Source organism: Peromyscus californicus, unplaced genomic scaffold (assembly GCF_007827085.1).
Source record: "Peromyscus californicus insignis strain IS unplaced genomic scaffold, ASM782708v3 Scaffold_20__1_contigs__length_68692818, whole genome shotgun sequence".
Classification (NCBI taxonomy): Eukaryota; Metazoa; Chordata; class Mammalia; order Rodentia; family Cricetidae; genus Peromyscus; species Peromyscus californicus.
Genome location: NW_026294503.1, coordinates 6,110,314 through 6,127,160, shown reverse-complemented (window position 1 = coordinate 6,127,160; position 16,847 = coordinate 6,110,314). Strand labels below are relative to the sequence as shown.

The 16,847-nt window shown below is 43.9% G+C and overlaps 1 protein-coding gene across 3 annotated transcripts in view; it reads left to right on the top strand.

Moving 5' to 3' along the window:
- The first annotated feature begins 2,009 nt into the window (after positions 1–2,009).
- Positions 2,010–16,847, top strand: part of Azin1 (antizyme inhibitor 1) — a 33,318-nt gene continuing 18,480 nt past the window's right edge. For 2 of the 3 annotated variants that reach the window (XM_052747646.1, XM_052747647.1), the window contains exons 1-2: positions 2,012–2,406; positions 6,770–6,907. The gene's annotated coding sequence lies outside the window, so the exon portion shown is untranslated. Of the gene's footprint in view, positions 2,407–6,769; positions 6,908–16,847 lie in introns of all 3 variants that reach the window. The other variant, XM_052747648.1, reaches the window with a different exon arrangement.

The window sequence follows — 16,847 nt, the reverse complement described above, 5'->3', positions numbered from 1 at the left end:
AAAGCTAAGATATGTCAAGAAAAACAGGGAAGAACAAAATCAGGAGTTGAGCCCACAGCTCCCAACTTCCACCCAGTGCTCTCTACTTCTGAAACACTCTGGCTTTACCAAATCTGCAAGAGCTTTCTTCCTTTCCATTTTGATGATTTTTAATCACTGTGCCGCTTACAAGTTAAATGGAGTGAAATAATGTGGGGAGGCGGTGTTCGGAGTCTGTCTGACTTTAAAAGATCTTAACCTTGGAGGGGCATCACAAGCACGGCACAGGCCTGTAATCTCAGCCCTAGAGCTGAGGAAGGAGGCTAGTTAAATTGGAGCTTAAGCTACATTGTACAGCCCAGTCTGCCCATCCGCTCCCATTCATTTCTGCTGAGTGTGGAGTTGCAAAGCTTTAGCAGGGGAGGTCTGAGTGACAGCTAGTGCTAAAATGGCCTCTGTTTGTTTTGCTTTTTCAAGACAGGGTTTCTCTGTGTAGTTCAGGCTGTCCTGAAACTTGCTCTTTAGGCCAGGCTGGACTTGAACTCAGAGATCCACCATCTTCTGCCTTTACCGCGCCCAACTAGAAAAATGGCTTTTATTTCATCCTCCTACCCCACAAGGTGAGGACCTAACCCAGGGCCTTGTGCTTGCTAGGCAAACGCTCTCCTACTGAGCTAAATCCCTCCCCCCAGGAAATGGCTTTTAAACGTGAGAGAGGGGAAAAAACCAAAACCAAACAAACAAACAATCCAAAACCAAAAACTTAAAAGCTACATAGGTCATCTTGATTTGGTAATAAAAGTTATTAAAGAATAGAAAAGTTGTGCCGGGCGGTGGTGGCACACGCCTTTAATCCCAGCACTCAGGAGGCAGAGCCAGGCGGATCTCTGTGAGTTCGAGGCCAGCCTGGTCTACAGAGCGAGTTCCAGGACAGCTAGGGCTGCACAGAGAAACCCTCTCTTGAGAAACAAAAGAATAAAAAAATCAAAATGGGGGGCTGGAAAGATGGCTCAGTGGTTAAGGACACTGACTGCTCTCCCAAAGGACCCGGGTTCAAATCCCAGCACCCACATGGTGGCTAACAACTAACTGTCTGTAAAGACCCACATGGTGGCTAACAACTGTCTGTAAAGATCTGACCTGCACGCAAAACACCAATGCACATAAAATAAAAGTAAATAAAAAAATTAAATATATATGTATATATATATGACTTCAAAAGGGAAATACAGGGTGTTAAAGAGATGGGCCTTAAAGTCGTGGAACTTCGGCAATGTCTTCACACTGGCCCCGTTTTAACAGGGATGGGACTGCATCAACCCTTTTTGAAAATGAAGACAAAGAAAAGTCACACTTAAAAAAAAAAATTCTACTGCACCATATTGCAACACGCGAACCCTGAGAAACATTCTGGCGCGATCACAGCCTCTGTAACCACACCGGACTGGTCCTTGATAGCCACGGGGAAACTCGTTTCCATAAAGGAGCTCCGCATCCCGCGGAGAGGCGGGAACCTCTCCCTCGGAATCCAGTCCCCGGGCACAGTCCACAGTGGCCACACAACCTAGTGAGCTGCAGGGAGAAAGCGCAGTGGTGGCGCTCCCGGACCTCCCCTGAACTACAGGTGTCGCCCAGCCGAGGACCCAGGGGCGGCCCCGGAGGCTGCGGTCAGCACGCACGAGCCGCGGGGCTCACAAAGCGGATCGCTCGCTCCGCCAGCGTGGAGCGCAGGCGCCGCAAGGGCGGGGGCGCGCTCGGCGATCGGGCGGGCAGCGCGCCCTCGGCCCCGCCTTACGCGTCAACCAGCCGGCTGGGGAGCGGCGGGCCGGGCCGCGCTAGGGCGGGAAGCGACCGGCCGGCCAGCACCTGCCAGGCCCAGCGGTCCCCGCCCTTCGCTCCGGGCGCTGCGCAAGGCTAGCCTTCCCCTTCCGCCCCTCCCACATTCCCCGGCCGCAGCTGGCCCCACCCCTCTCGCGCGGCGGCCCGGCCGTCTGTGACGTCGGCAGGCCCCGCCCCCTCGGTATAAATACTGGCGGCGCTGGGGCCGCCTTCCCACACTCTCTGGCTCAACTCTCGGCCGCGGTGTTTCCGTTCCTCTCCCTGGTCGTCGCCTCCTGCTCGGCTCCTCTCCTCCTTTCTCGCTCTGCTGCTCTGCGGTGTGACGAGGCTGAATCCTCTCCCCACTCGGTTCGCGCCTTCCCCGCCTCTCTCTCTCTCCTCTCTCGCGCCGCTCCATTTCTCCGGTTCGGCTGCCGCCGCCACTGCTGCTCAGCTGGTGTCGGTGCCGCGCGTTTCCCCCACGTCGTCCCCGCAGCCTATGGCCCAGGCCGCCTTGGGTATTTCTGCTCAAGGTAACCACATCCCTCTTTAAAAATTCCGCCGAAAAAGAGAAGACGCTTTACCCGACTCTTTGGGCCGTTATCTCACGTGAGTACGGGGCGTGAGGGGGCGCGGGAGGGTCGGGCGCCTGGGCTGGGCCACGCCGCCCTCGATGTCCCCGCAGTGCCCCGCAGCCGGCGGCCTCGAACATGGCGGCCGGCGGCGTGTGTGGCGGCTGCCGGTGGCCCCGGCGGCGGCGGCGGCGGCGGGCACCTCGCGACCCTGGGCGGCCGCCGGCAGCCGCGGTTGGGCGAGGGGGCGTGTGCGCGTGGGGCCGCGCTCGGGGGCAGGCAGGCAAGCAGGCAGGCTGGCGGGGGTCGCCGTCCCGCTGCCGGCGGCGTGCGGCCCCCACCCCGCTCCCGTGGTGCATTGCTGTTTCCGGGGAGGGGGCCCGGCGGCAGCCCCGAGGGGCTCGGGCCCCGCCGCCCCCTCCGGGTCTCAGTGCCCGCGGGGGGCTGTGATGCCGAGTGGCCGGGCGGCGCGGCGGGCTGCGGCGGCCGGGGCGCCGGGTTATGAATGGAGCGGGGCGGGCCTCGAGCCGGCATCTGGTGACAGCTGGGAGGAGGCTGGATTCTTGCGGGCGGAGGGGGAGTGCGGAGAGCGCGGTCCCCCTCTGGTGGAGGAAAGTTGACCTCACTCACTCCGGGGCCCGGCGGCGGGGAAGCCCGGGTGTCAAGTAGCAAGCGGGTAGGCCTTTGGCCCCTTCTGGAAACCTCGGCGCTGCTGCCCCGCCCCTGCGGCGCTCCTGATTGGGCCAAGTCGCTTTCATTTACCCCAGTCACCCTGAAGCCTGGAGATTAGTCACCATGGCTTCGTTTTCTGGTCCTCGCCGTGATCGCGGGCCAGAAAGAGGGCGAAGGGTAGGTGGATGCGGCTTATCAAGTACTGTGTTCGCTGCCAGCAGTTAGTGAGGACGAAAGTATCATACATCTTGAATGCGTCGGTCGGGGACACGGTTTACCTGCTCGCGGTGTTTGAACAGACTGAACTCAATTTTGTGATGGGTATGTTAGGTTGTTGTTCAGTGTTCTGCCGTGTTTTACCGTTATTAAATGCTCAGTCTGAGTGAGACCTGAGTAACTCTTTCCCCTTACCGAGTGATCAGGAAAGGAGCATGTGCACTATATGAACTAGCCTGGCAGAAATAGATACGAGACCAAGCTTGTGCTTGCCAATAAGGCCTGAGGCGTTCATCTTAAGTAGGAAAGAATGTTTAAATAAAATTGTAGATAATAAAGATAAATCAGATAATCAATTTGTTTCTCTCCCAGGGTTTTAATGTGATTCTTATCAAAGAAATCAGAGTGACAAGTCCATCTTAGATCCCCCGACTAACATGGTGCTATGGTTGCCTTAGCTTCCAGCCGTTTTACTAATGTGTATTACAGACCTCAGCACCGTAAGAGCTACACTTTTAGTATTTCCACATATTAAATACAGTCCCATACTCTGCTTTTTAAAGCCTCACTTTGTAGCCCAGACTGACAAATCGCTAATTTACCTCCCACCTCAGACTAGTGCTAGGATTACAGGTTTAAGACAAGTCTGGCTTCTGTTTGATAAGTTTTAACAAAGAAGTGATGCACCAGGTTGTATATCTTAATTCCAGGAAGTTTTTGAAGCCAGCCTTGGCCACATAATAGCAAAATCCTGTGTCTGGAGAGGGGAGAAACAGCTCTATAATCTAAAGCTATCAAAATGTAGAATATTGCTAACACCCACAAAGTTCCCATGATAGTTCATGTCAGTTCCTGTAGAGGCCTACCTAGTCCCCCCCCCCCCTTTTTTTTTTAAATCAAAGAACTTAAATGGAATCAATAGATAAACATTCTTTTGTGTACAGGGCTTTTACTTAGCATATTTTTGTATATTAATCAGTAGGTTGTTCCTGAGTAGTCATTGTGTGAAAATATGCCTGATTAAAAATAAAACCTTTTGCCGGGAGGTGGTGGCACCTGCCTTTAATCCCAGCACTTCGGAGGCAGAGAGCCAGGCTGATCTCTGTGAGTTCAAGACCAGCCTGGTCTACAGAGAGATCCAGGAAAGGCACTAAAACTACACAGAGAAACCCTGTCTCGAAAAAAACAAATAAATACATAAATAAAATCTTTTTTGGAAAGGTTGCAAAGATAGCAGTAACTTTGTAAAGATGATGTCAAGAGAAAAACGATTTGGAACGTCAAAAAGGACAAGGTGGTGCAGTGGTGGTGCACACCTTTGATCCCAGCAGAGGCAGGTGGATCTCTTGAGTTTGAGGCCAGCCTGGTCTACAAAGTGAGTTCCAGGACAGCCAGGGCTACACAGAGAAACCTTGTCTAAAAAAACAAAAACAAAGTGGAGCTGGATTTGTAGCTTAGTCGGTCAGGTGCTTGCCTCGAATCACAAGCCCTGGGTTGATTTCCCATCACCCTATAAACAGGTGAATAGGTGACACCTGTAATCCTAACGTCCCTTTGTAATCCCAGCACTTGGGAAAGGAGGCAGGAGGATCAGGATTTCAGTGTTCATCTTTGGCCCCACAAGAGTTCCAGGTCCAGCCTAAGTCTACATGGCCTTTCAGCCCATTCCTACCTCCCTAATTTACACAAATCATTATAAACGAGAGTGGTGTGTTTTCTTTCCTCCTCCTCTCCTCCTTTGTTTGAAGACAGTTTCTCTGTATAGCCCTGGCTTTCCTAGAACTCGGGGTTAGGGTTAGGTGGACCTCAGCCTGCCTGTACCGTTCTTTCCAGTGCTGGAATTAAAGACATGAGCCACCACTGCCTGGCTAGTAATTTGTTTTTTAACACTGTCTTTGATCTACATTTTACTTACCCTTCCTTTATGCTTTCTTTTTTCCAGATAATAAACGTTTTGTATTTATCCTGTATGTAAATGTCCATCTTATCCTGTGTACCACTTTTAGTATCTATTAAAATGTCTTTGGAATTAGGGAGCCTTTATTCCCTAGTAGTAGTTCTGTTAAATGAGAAAGTGTAGATATCACTGAAGAACATTCGTGAATGTCTATAGTTTAATGTCCTCAATGTTTCACAGCATTTATCTTGGGTTGCAACGGCCTCAAAATAGCTGTGAATAAAATAGGAAAAATGAATAATGTCTCGTTCAGGATAATTGTTCTACTCCTTAGGATAGTTAAGAATGACCTGATTCCCAGCATGATTTAGTTTTTTTAAGATTAGGTGTTTGAAGAATTAGAACATTTATAGATTAAAACCTGGGAATATATAGCTCGTTGGTCAAGTGCCTGCATCCATGATGGCCATGGGTTCAATACACAGCACTGCAACAAAAAATTTATAGGTTAGTATATTATTTGGATTCTAAAGGTCATAATCATTTTTACAAGTTGTATTGAGATAGCATCTCATGTAGCCCAGACTAGCTTTTAACTCCTTATATAGATGAAGCTGGCCCTCAACTCAACTCCTGATCTTTCCATCACGTGCTGGGGATTAGAGCTCTGGGCCACTCATTGTTATAAATCAGACATGAGTTCTTTCCCTCAGCAACCATGAGTGTTTTTAAGAGTGGTCAGTTTTACTCACTGGGCAGAACATTTTTATTTTGCTCAAAGTTGCCTAGATCCCTGTTTAAGTAAGATACATGGAGTACTTCTGAGAGTCTAAAACTCTTGACCTTATATATAGTTTCTAGTATTTCTGGCTCCCTTCTTGCTACCTCTTCCTTAGAAAATATAATCAGACTGTAGTAACCATTGAAGCACAAATGAAGTGTAGGTGTATATAGCATCTCTAAATTTTTAGAGTAATTGCCAAACTATTACTGGGTGGTGACATTTCTAAAGCTAGTATGCCAAGCTTCACATTCATTTGCTTCTGGTGATAATAAAATAGATCTAGAGGGGTTGGATATGAGGAGAAAAACTTTACAGACTTGCCTAGGGCTTATCAAATTACTTTTCTCTTTGAGACATGTCTTCCAAGCTGGTTCAGGCTCTTGTTCTTGACAGGATGACCTTGAACTCTTGGTTCCTGGTCCTTTGCCTCCACAGGTGCTGGAATCACAGGTGTATAGCAGCTTAATTAACTGATAAATCTTTTTAGTGTTGTAGTAGGAATTTGTAGCAAAGGATAATTTGAACTTAACCTAAAAGGTATTTCAGACAGTTCCAAGACTGCACTAGAACATTATGCATTTAAAGTCATTTTTGTCATTTTGTTTATTTAGGACAGGACCTTGCTATGTACCGTAGGCTGGCCTTGAACTCACAGTAATCATCCTGCTTAGCCCCCTGAGTTTTGGGATTGCAAGTATATGGTACCCTGCACAGCTGGACTGTCACTTTAATAGAACACTTATTAAATAAACTTTATTTAGTCATTTACATTAACCTGTTTGAAGCACAACCTCATTTTTAAAACAGAACTTTCTCCTTGTATTTCTTTAGGGCGAACTTTCTGACCGAGTATACAACTACCCAGAAGGCCTAGGAGAAGTGCTGTATAGAGAGCAGTTCGACTTCAACGCTGAGCCACCTTGGGAACCTAGCTGATGATAGGGGGGTTCCATCTCCTAACTTGTCCATGTAAGTAGCTTCACATCGGAGGATATCTTAATAAGATGGAAATGGTGCTTCAGTGTTTTTCAGATTTTGGAATTATGTCTACCTCTTCGGACCCTTAAAAACTTAAGTTAGAGATTAGTTACAGGTGTGACTGGTAAGGTTGTTTGTGTGCATTGTTTACCATGATAGGATCACTTATAACTTTGACTTGCATGAATAATGACAGTACTATATTTAGTATATTAGGAAATTGCACTGGGGTCTGAAGTGGTTAAGAGCACTTGCTGCTCTTGCGGAGGACCCCAGTTAGGTTCTCAGGACCCATGTTAGGTTGTTCACAACTGCCTGTAACTAGCTTCAGAGGCTCTGTCGTTTGTCCCATTTTCCTCCTAACACCTGCATACCATGCGCATGCTCATACACAGAGATGCACATATGCCTAGATACACACTCACATAAGTAAAAATTAAAAACAATTTAATTGTACTAGCCTGGGTTTTAATATCATTTGGAGAGTGGATTTTGAATTTAGGATATAGTTTACCATATTCAATCATTTACTTAGTAGGTATGAGTATTGGCTGAATCAGAAGAGTCAAAACTTAATTGAATCCAGGGCTCAGATACAGATACTCAGGCTTGGGAGCAAGTGCTGTTACCTGGGAGCCATCTTGTCAGGCCCCTTGGTAAAGCAAAAAATCTGCTGCCATTGCCCTTGGTAAAGCTGTATCTTAGAGTGTGAGTATGAAAGCAATTTCAGTTCACGGTTTCCTAATAACAATCATTCTGCCAGTCAAGGGTTTTTTGTTTGTATGTTTGTTTTTTTTGTTTTTCTTTATTAAGATGGTTTCATATACTAAGTTTTTAGAAAACTGATGGTTTTGGGGAGCTTTTTGGAAAGATGATACCTAAGACTTGCAGTATACCTCATTCCAAACAGCCAAGGACATTTTTTTGGCTACTTGATATTCTACGCGTGGATTATTTTAAGACTTGGGCCAGTGTACAAAATGTAATTCCTCAGTAAACTGGTTTAAATTTGAGAGGTCCATTTACCTACCTACCTACCTACCTACCTACCTAGAACTCACTATATGGACCAGGCTGGATTTGTACTCACAGATATTCACCAACCTCTGCTTCCTAACTGCTATGATTGAGGGCATACCAACATGCCCAGCTGGTCTGCACCTGTAATCCAGTGCTGGGACAGTGGAGTTAAGAATCCTGGGGTTCACTGACCAGCCAGGTTAGCCTAATTGCTAAGCTCCAGGTTCAGTGAGAGGTCGATCCTATTTGAAAATGTGGACAATCCTGAGGAACGACACTTGACATTTACCTCTGGCCTCTGTGTGTACACAGTGACCGACCTACACATACAAATAATAAATACATTGCAAACATTAAGAATTCCTTTTCTAGATGTCATGGAATTGAAATGTGGGTTTTGAAACTTAAGTGGGTTCCACATGGGCAGAACCAGTGTAGGAAAATCTGAGGAGGGCAGTTTTCAAGCTACTGCCCAGCGTTGTTACTCCTTGCAGTGTAGTCAATAAAGTATCCCTTTGAAAAAAGAGAATTTTGGGAAAACTGAAATGTCAAAGTAGTGTTTCTTTATTTTGGTTATAACATAGATTTTATTGAATAAAAATGGTTGTTCTAGAGCCAGGCATAGCTCTAGAACACAACTATAGTCTGAACATTTGGGAGGTAGAAAATGGATCAGGAACTCTTGTGGCTTGTCTGGGCTACATAAGACTGTGTCTCGTTCATAAATAATTTTAGGCTCACTTGCCTCCACCTCCCAACTACTGGGATTACAGGCCTGTGCCACCAAACCTTGCTTAGACTAGTTCTTTTGGTCCTAAGTAGGCACATTAATTTCTCTTTTATTTGTGTATTCCTTATCTTGGTATGGGTGATTGTAATTGTGAGAATTCAACAACCTGAATCAACAGTCTGTATTGTTTAACTAGGTGGTTTATTTGCCACTTAATAGCATGCTTGCTACCAAATTATTTCCAAGCCACATATCTAATTTCTATTAATTTTAATCTGTTCTGTTTTTTGTTTGTTTGGTTTTTTTTTTTTTTTTTTTTTTTTTTGGTTTTTTGAGACAGGGTTTCTCTGTGTAGCTTTGCGCCTTTCCTGGAACTCACTTGGTAGCCCAGGCTGCTGTTCTGTTTTTGATTTATCAAAATGTTCTCCCAAGTTGGCTTTTTTGAGACAAGGTTTCTCTGTAACAGCCCTGGCTATCCTGTAGACCAGGCTGGCCTTGAACTCACAGAAATCCACTTACCTCTGCCTCCCAAGTGTTCAGGTTAAAGGTGTGTGCCACCACACCTGGATAAATTGCTTATTTTTAAGCATTTTTTGGCACCAAGAGACTGGGGCAGAATGTTTGGAAGTTCAAGGCCTTTGTAGGACATACAGCAAGAGCTTATCTCAACAATAGTAAATATATGTCTTTTGAAGTGGGTCTGGTTGGCATTATAATCATTAACAGATGGACTTTTAAAATTCATTTTGATCAGTGGACAACTGACCTCATTTTTCTCTTTCCACCATGTGAATCCCAGGTATTGAACTCAATCAGGTTTCCAGGCTTACATGGCAAGTACCGTTTCCTGAGGAATCAGTGCCAGCCTGTTAAGTTTTTTAACATTTTAGAGTAGGATGAATAGCCGGGTGGTAGTGGCCCCCACGCCTTTAATCCCAGCACTCGGGAGGCAGAGGCAGGCAGATCTCTGAGTTCAAGGCCAGCCTGGGCTACCAAGTGAGTTCCAGGAAAGGCGCAAAGCTACACAGAGAAACCCTTTTCAAAAAACCAAAAAAAAAAGGGGGTGAATAGAAATGCAGGTGCTTTGGGAAAGAGGAGAGACATGCCCAGGTATGGGTATGTACTTCTCAGAGAAGAGTAGCTGTAAGGTAGAAATGTAAAAAAAAAAAAAAAAAAACAAACAAACCTGTTTCTTTTTTGAGGACAGGGTCTCTGGGTTTCTTTGTAGCTCTAGCTGCCCAGAGACTGTGTAGACCAGGCTGGCCTAAGAGTCACAGAGTCTGCCTCGGCCTCCCAAATATTGAGATTAAAGATGTATACTACTACCATGCCTGACAATTTATCTTTAAAGGAAGAGAACATAGTAAAAGATAAACCTAACTCAAATTTCTTGATTCAGTAATTAAGTATTGGGCTTTGTTTATGTATTATGTGCAGATGATATTTGTTTATTGAGCTGTGTGTGTGTGTGTGTGTGTGTGTGTGTGTGCGTGTGCGTGTGCGCGTGCGCGTGCGCGCTCCTGGACATGTGCCACAGACAGGAGACAGCCTATAGGAGTTGATTTCTTACCTTCTACCCTGCAGGTCCTGGGAAGTGAACTTAGATGTCAGGCTTACTGCAAGTGGCCAGCCCTAACTAATTTGGGAGAAAAGTTTGAATTTGTGCTGACTTGAAGCTATTTTTATTGTGTCTATTTAGTGTTAATGCTCTTGAATTTTACTGTAGAAATACTATGTTTACAGAGAGCTGACTCAATCTCTTGTAGGGTGTTACATAATATCTAAATATACTATGTGACTGCTCTGAAATTTGACAAGTTAGTAGATTCAGAAAGATACATTGTTTCACTAGAATAATAAATATAGTACCTCAAAAATACAGTATCTTTGTGTGTGATGGTTCACTGGGATCCTAGGAGTCATCTTCTGGGAAGCAACATACTATTGGGAGAACTTCAAATATTGGCCTTCATGGAACTATTTCATAACATTGCAAACTATGGGACTATATGAACTGTATTTAAGCTGTGTTCAGTACTCCATTAGGATTTTTGTGCAGGTATAATAGGCTCTAGGATTGGGCATCGGGATGAGTTTTCTTTTCTCCCTGGCCTTTTTTGTGTGAGGGGGAAGGTATCACTATTGTAGCCAAGGCTTGCCTAGAAATCGCTGAATCCTGCTTCAGACTCCAAGTTTTGGAATTACAGACATAGATCAATCACCACACCTGGCTTCAGGATAAGATTTTGAGTCAACCATTAATTTTAAACTAGTTCATTCCATTAAGTATCTGAAAGCTAGAAATTCTCACACAATATGTTAGTCTCTCCTAGCCCACAGAAAAGAAAAAAAAATTTTTTTAGGGTGGTTAAGGCTGATTTTGAATCCAGATTCTAGCCTAAGTGCTAGAATTACAGGCATACACTTAATCTAACAGAACTCCAGTTTCAGGGGGAATTGATTGGTTCTCAAATTTATTACCGAGGAGAATAGTTGGGATGGAAGAATTAATGTATGTACTGCACCATACTTTTTTACTGAGCTGATCTTGTTTTAGGGGTTTGGGTTTGGGGTTTCCCCCTGCTTACCTCTACCAAAAAAATAATATTTTGAGAGATTAATAACTGATAATGAAAAATGAGGCATTATGTTAGGAGAAAGGTTTGAAAATGTAAATACTAGGTAAATTGGTTGGCTGTTTTAGGATGACCATCTTTTAGTTAACCTTAATAGGAATAATATTCCAGGATCATCTATGCTAATGTTAAGCAATTTGTTAACATGCTCATTGAAGCAGATTTCTTTGTTTGCTTTGTTTTTTGAGACAGTTTTTCTAATGTAATCCTGACTAGCCCGGAACTTGCTATATAGACCAAACTGACCCCAAACTCTTAAGAGATCCACCTGCAGGCATGCGCCACCATATCCAGCCAGAAGCAGAATTTTATCTATGCTTTTCTCTGATAATATTGTTACTTTGTGGCATGAGTAATTTTAAGTATATTCAGGACATGCTGTGGAGTTGTATTTATTACTTTCCAGTTTTTGAAACAGGGTCTCATTCTGTATTGCCTGCTGTCCTAGAACTGCTCTGGGATAATTGCTATAAATGGAGTAGCATTAATTAGAGACTTAAAAATGGCTGTTAACATGATATCACACTCAGACTCACTGCAGCTATGGTTACCCACATAAGACCTGAATAAGATCAGTCAATATGCCAACAGGAAGCACTAATTGGACTCAGTGGTTTTAAAAAAAATGGGGAAGGAACATGAGAAGGGAGGGTATTTGGGGGAGTACCTAGGGGGGGACTTGGATGGATATGATCAACATAAATTGTTTACATATATGAGACTGTCAGAAAATAAATGAAACCTGGTGTTTTGTGTTTTTGTGGGGGTTCTTTGTTGTTTGTTTGTTTGAGCTATTAGGCATGCGGCACACCTTTATCCTAATACCAAGGAGGCAGGGGCAGGTGGATTTCTGAGTTAGAGGCCAGCCTGGTCTATATTAACAAGATCCAGGACAACCAAGGCTACACCTATTAATACACACACACACACACCATATCTATCAGCTGTTAACATAAGCTGTAACAAATCCTTCAGGTTTTCCTGGCTTGTACTGGTTTTAGGTTGTATATTTGAGTTGGGATTTTTAGGTCAACGTTTTTAGAATACTGCATCATAAGACTATGTTCATGTGTGTAGACTGAAACTAGTATTAGCTATATGTTGTAAGTTAAATTTTTAATTTACTTCTCGCTGAGCAAGATATAATGATTATTGCAAAGATCTCACCCAGTTTGTAAAGAATTATTAAAAAATAAGTATGGTTTTGGGTACTTGCCACTGAGAATGCAAGCCTGATGGCCTGAGATCAGTCCCTGGAAGTCATAGAAGATGGAGGAAACAACCTGACTCTACAGAGACATCCTCGGACCTCTACGTGCCTGCCCTGGCATATGCACACACAATGATGAGTAGAGTTAAAATGTGTACTTTCTTTAACTTTGCTTTTCATTTGTTTTTGTTTTTGAGACAGTGTCTGTATGTAGCCCTGGCTGTCCTATGTAGACAGGCTGGCCTCAAACTCACAGAGAGCCACCTGCTCCTGCCTCTCAGTACTGGGAGTAAAGATGTATGCCACTATGTCTGGCTGTCTATATTTTCTTAGCTCATAGTCTAAGCTCAACATAATTATTAACATGTTAAATTTGGTGTGAATAAAAGTAGATTGATATTTCCTGCTATGTTCAACATAGTCCTGAGATAATCTTCTGAATGAACACTTTTGTCCCATCAACCCCTGAAGAGCTCTGAATTAGACATATCCATTTTATGTGTGTGTGTGTGTGTGTGTGTGTGTGTGTGTGTGTGTGTGTGTGTGTATATATAAAATCTTGAGTGGCAAACAGCTGAAGTCTTTTACTTGTTTTCCCATTATGTACTGACATTATATACTTATATATATAGACATTATATATTTATATATATAGGATATGTCTTGAACATTTAATCTAGTTTACTACTTGTACCAGACTATAAAGTAGCATATATCCAAACAGCAGTTCTGCATGCATAAGTATAACATGACTATAAAAATCCTTTATTTTGTCATTAAGGTATTTTAATATTTGAGGCTTGGGGGATGGCTCAGCAGTTTAGAGCATATATTGTTCTTGCAGAGACCCAATTACAGTTTCCAAGATGCACCTGTGACTGGTAGCTTACAACCACCTGTAACTCCAGCTCTGAGGCATCCCAATGCCCTCTAGCCTTCCCAGACTCCTATGTTCATATACATAGCTTAAAATGAGTCGGGCGTGGGGGGGGTGGGCGCGGAGGCGAGGGCAACTAAGGGGTAGTGTTCAGTGGTTACAGCACTAAATGCTTTTGCAAGGAATCTGAATTGGATTTCCAGCAACCATGTCAGATGGTTTTTACATCAGTCTACGTATCTTTCTCCAGGGGATCCAGTGGGTGGTTCTGGTTTCCATAGGCATATGCTCATGTGCATACAGATACAAACATGGACACATAATTTTAATTTTTTATTTTATTTTATTTTTTTTGAGATAGAGTTATTATGTAGACCAGGCTGTCCTTGAAGAGATCTTGCCTCTGCCCTCCAAGTACAAATGTGCACTGCCAGTCCTGGCAAAAAATATAAATCTTTTAACAAAGATTCTTTAAAGTAAGCTGGGTTTATTTCCTTGTTCACTTCTTCCTTGTCTTCTGCTCATTCTTGTTCTCTTTTAATATAACTCTTCATTGATTTTTTTTTTTTTTTTTTTTTTTTTTTTGGTCTAGGCATAGTGAGCTGATTGATCCCTAGAAAAATTATTTTATTGCGATTATTAGTTTTCCAGTTACTGTGTGTTGGGAAAACCCTGTTCTGGATATCATGAGTGCCCCATGCAGGTTGTTTTTGGTTGATTAATTGCAAAAGTACTACGATTTTTTACCACCCATTGGAGCATCTCTGCTGTCCTGTCTCTGCAGTGTATAGCTTCCTGGTGCTTTTCACCCCCTAGCACCAGTCATCCTTCAGAAGCCTCTTCTAGTGGTTTCTAGTCAGTTACTTCCGAAGTTACCTTGTGTGGTAAGTAACGTTTTCTGTTAGAGGAGGTGGAATGCAGAGAGGACCTTAGATACTCTTGTGTATTTTTAAAGCTGGGTGCTGAGCCAGCCAATGCTTACATGAAATAAAGTAGAAATGCTTGTAGTTAGGCATCTTTACAGTAACTGTAGTAGTCTACAGTTCAAAATACATTGTTCTCATTTGTTTAGTGAATAAAAGTCCTGTTGAAAAGCGGTTGGCCTTTATTAAGGTTGAGCTTCCTGATTAGGTGTCTGTGAAACAATGCTCTCAACCTTTCAGCTCTCCCTGTTCTACTTCCAGGGAGGTCTTCACTTCAGAAACCCAAGACTCATATTCATCCAGCCTGGTGTCAAGTGGGCTGTTGCTGCCAGAATTATCTTGTGATTATATGAAAGATGTATCAGTTTCTTCTGAAGTACAATCAACCATAGAAGCCTTTGTAGCAGGTGTGTAACAAGGCAAGTGCCCGGCTGCCACCACCATTACTTTTGGAAGGACATGAGGACTCCACCTCATGTCAGACTCCAGGGAACGGAGTGTGGCCCTTCACAGCCGTTGTTTCTTTTGGCAGCTTCTTCATGGAGAGTGTATTCTCAAAACACCAACATACAGGTGTAAATGAGAAATGGTACAGTTTTTTTTCCACCCTGAGTCCGAAAGGAAATTATTTACAAAAGTGGTGTTGTGATTTCAGCAACACTAAATGAGCTTTCTTCAGTCATACATTAATAAAGGTTTTTAGTTGCTAAGAGTAGCTTTCAACATGGTAGTGACTAGAGAATGCTTTTTATTAATTGTTCTGGACTTATGGGTTTCACTGTATGTACCCTCTGCTCACTTGATTTAACAATAATAGAACAGTCCTGTCCAGATTTTCCCCAGTGCTGGGATTACGGGCCTGCACCAGCACACCCAGCAAGCAAGTCTGTATTCTTACTGAAGAGAATGGAAAGGTTTGGAAAACAGCTTCTTGGGGCGGATTAACTTGGACTTTCTGACATGTGGTATGAACTATTCCTGCTTCCCATCACCACATGAACATTTATTTCTTCATTCTTGTTTAGTTAGTTGGTTTGGTTTTTTTTGTTTGTTTGTTTGTTTGTTTTGTTTTTGAGACAGGGTCTCCACATAGCTCAGGCTGGCCTTGAACTTATAGATCTTCCTGCCTCTGCCTCCCAAGTACTTTGTGTTAAAGCAAAAAAAAATTGTCTTTTATGAGAGTGGAGTTAAAAAGTTACTTTTGTTAAAATGAAGAAAATTGCTTAGCAACTGAAGTTGCTTGCTGCAGCCAAGCCTTACAACCTGAGTTAAATTCCCAGAACCCATATGGTAGAAAGAGAACTGACTCCTGCAAGGTGTACACACACACAAGTAAGCAGATGTTTTTTAAAACTCAAAGTTGAAAGCATTCCTGAGTGTTTATACTGCATTTTCTGGCTCCTTCAGTGAAATATGGTGTAGTGGAGGTAGAAAAGATGAGAGTTCAGGGCACCAAGACTCTACTTAATCCCTTTTCAATTGTTTAAAATACTGAGCTGCCAGATGACTTTGGGATGCTGTCTTGTGCTGCTCAGACTATCCTCCAACTTACTATGTAGCCAGCAATTACTGGAAACTCCCAATCCTGCCTCTGCTTAGTACTGGACTGTGGGTGTGTGCTGCCATGCCCTGTTTATGCTGGTCCAGGGATTGAATCTGAGCCTCAGGCATGCTAGGCAAGCACTGTACCAACTGAGCTGGTCCTATACCCACCTACCCCCTCCCCCCAGCTCAAGGACATTTTGAGTTTGTTGATTCAAGAGTATTTTAGAAAGTTGGTCTCCTGTGGCATATTCTTCCAGTTTTTCTGGACCTAGCATGTAATTTAATAGTAATTGGTAGCTGAGTTTGTCACTTACTTGTGTGATAAGGCTGCAGAGTCGGCCTTCTAACAGTCTTTTAAGATTGGAGAAGATAGATTTGCTTTTGTTAGTTTTTTGTTGTGACTGGTTTCATGCAGCCAAGTCTGGTCTTGAACTCACGTAAACTGAGGAAGAGCTTAAGCTTCTGGTCCCCCAGCCTTGGCCCCACCAGTGCTAGGCTTATAGGCGAGTCAGCATACCTGCTTTGTGTTGTGCTGGGGAATCAAACCAAAGTTTGGTGCTTACTAGGCTGGACTTTAGAAACTGAGCTACACTGCAAGCTCTGGGAGGTGGACTTCATAATTACACAGAGACTTGGTTGTGTTGCCATGCACTTAGTTTAAGACCTTCCAATATGGCTAGGGATATGGAAGGCAGAGTTTGAGCCCAGACTGCAAAAACAAAAAATCAGAACTTTTTATTTATTTTTCATTTTTGTTTTTGGAGACATGGTTTCTCTGTATAACCTTGGCTGTCGTAGAACTTGCTCTGTAGACCTTGAACCCAGAGATCTGCCTGCCCCTGCCTCCCAAGTGCTGGGATTAAAGGTGTGCACACACACCCCACCCCACCCCCGCTAGAACTCTTCTAATATGGAGTTCATTGTCCACATGTCCCTGAGACTCTGGTCTGGACTCTCTGGACTCGTAGTTTGTGGGAATCTCAGAAATGA